This window comes from Pteropus vampyrus, unplaced genomic scaffold (assembly GCF_000151845.1).
Source record: "Pteropus vampyrus isolate Shadow unplaced genomic scaffold, Pvam_2.0 Scaffold97, whole genome shotgun sequence".
Classification (NCBI taxonomy): Eukaryota; Metazoa; Chordata; class Mammalia; order Chiroptera; family Pteropodidae; genus Pteropus; species Pteropus vampyrus.
This window is the reverse complement of record NW_011888878.1, coordinates 5,195,543-5,198,011: the sequence shown is the minus strand read 5'-3', so window position 1 is coordinate 5,198,011 and position 2,469 is coordinate 5,195,543.

Here is a 2,469-nt window from a genome sequence, read left to right as displayed (position 1 = left end):
CAGACCCCTGTGCTCCCCAGACACAATATTGCAACTCTTGCAGGCAGCAAATGTCTGCCTGCCTCTGATTTCCAAGCAGTGCCCCCCCTGTGCCAGCCAAAATTTGTTGCCTGTGTGGATTAGGAGATCAGGGGAGGGGAAGAGCAGGGCTGTGGCAGTTCATTGTCAATGGGCCGCCTGGGGCAATTTGTGGGTAGGGTGGGTGGGGTATCGGAGAGACAATGGCAGTCAGATCAGTACAGCCTCAATCTTTCTGCAAATTTGGTAACTGTTTTGAGTTCCCTCAGAAGACCCACATCACAGCAAGACCAGCTGCTGTCTGGGACTAGTCTACTGGTCCCTGATATCTGCCCAAGTTCGTGTTGGCGGCAGTGATCTGCCTGACCCTATCTCTGAAATGTGGCTCACAGCAGCTGGCCACTGTTGCTGGAATTAGAAATGCCGCTCTCAGATCAGAGGTTCCTAATGGCCTTGTGGGAGGAGTCTGCACAGTCAAGCTGGTGAGGTATGTAGATTGCCCAGGAAGGGGGCCTGACTAAGGCACAATGGTGGCTGCCTTTCCAGCCCTTGTTCAGAGGTCAGGCAATGGAGACCTTTTCAGAAGGAATCCCATGCAAGTCTCTGAACCACTGCCAGCAGCCTGAGTGAGCATCTGCAGGTCAGAAAGCCTTTGCGCAGACCTTTAAAGGTACATTTAGGTGTTCAGTCGCCCTCCATCTCACCCAGATGACCAGAATCCTTTCCAATTTCTACAGTTAAAATTATTGGAATCTCCTCTTCCCTGGGCTGAGGAGCCCTCATATGAGACCAGAACCCCATTCTCCCTCATGAGAGCTTCTGCAGCCTCACTTTCCCTCCCAGCGATCTTCCGCTACCCGCGAGTTTGAGTCCAGCCAGATTTGAGACTTCGCCCCTCCTACCGGCTTTGATGTGGCTCCTTTATATTATCAGATTGTAGGTGTTATGATCAGCTGGACTTCAAGTGATTCTCCACATTGATTATTTTATGGTTTGATTGTAATTTCAATGCAGTATTGGAAGGAGACAAACCCTGCTTTTACCTAGTCTGCTATCTTCCCTCTATCAAACCATTACACTTTTGATTCATTTTTTCTTTTTGACAGTTTTGTGAATTGTTATGTGACCTCACACCTATTTGGGTTAGAGACATAGCAAAAACACATGAATAACTATGTAAGAAAACTGGAACAGATTCAATGTGACTTAATCATATGATGGAAAATGGGAACTAAGTAGTATTGACAGTTATAGCAAAGATGATGACACGGTATTTTTTATAAGTGGGTTTAATGCAACTTTGAATCTAGATGCAATAGCATTTTAAGACTAGGTTTGTGAACAGGTATTTTTAAAAGAGGGAATGTATTATCAAATTGTAGAGATAGAAAATGTGTTATCAAATTGTGAAGCTGGAATCTCACTGATATTTTCCATGATATGAAAACAACCTGTCTTGATTTTTCAATGTACAAGTAATTTCTAACATAAAGGAAGAGAGCACACATTCCCTAGATATCCTGAATTGACTTTCACATACTTTAAATTTTACTTGTAAACCTTCTTAATGTGAATGGGATTAGAATGTAATTGATGTTGAATAAATGTAATATGTCATTCATGATGAAAATAAATGTGTATTTTTTTGAATAAAATGAATGGATGAATGAATGAAGATTATTTTCACATTCCTTTCAGTGACCACTTTAGCTACTGGCCTACACGAGAAGTTCTATAAGGCTAAGATGCTGGAGTCCACAAACCAAACACTCATGAAACTCTTCATATTACTTTATTATCATATTTCACTGTACAGTCGAGTTCCAGGTTCATCTTTTTGGATGCCTATAGAACATTTTCACATGCACATACCACTGTCAGCTCAAACTCAGATATCCTAAATCAAGCCTTCTTCTCATCTGGATCTTCTTCTGTCAGCCCACCCCTCTTTTCAGTTGGCGCCATACCTTTCTCCCAGTCACGAAGAGATACATCATGAGGCATTACTTAATTATTCCTCTCCATTATCTCTCTTATTTAATTAACTGTGGAGCCCTGTTTATTCTTCCTTTATAATGTCCTTTCCTTTCTAGTGCCACAGCTATGACCCTTAATGGACTTGTTGTTATAGGCATGTCACTTTTTTCCCAGATTTTATTTACCCATAATTCAAACCACATTACACACTTTTGCCAGATTAATCTATCTAAAACATTGTTTTCATTAAGCCTTTTTCTGGCTTGAGAACTCAGATCAACTACATTGTTTGAAGTTTGAATCCAATTGAATTTGATGGTCATTCAAATTCAATTTTATCATTATTTAATATTACTTATTAAAATCATCTCTTAAATATCTTCAGAATACAGTCTCTGCTATAACTAGATTGGTCTCTGGTATGTAGTAGGCAAATTCCCAATGTAATGCCTTTGCATGATACCTTTGCACCAT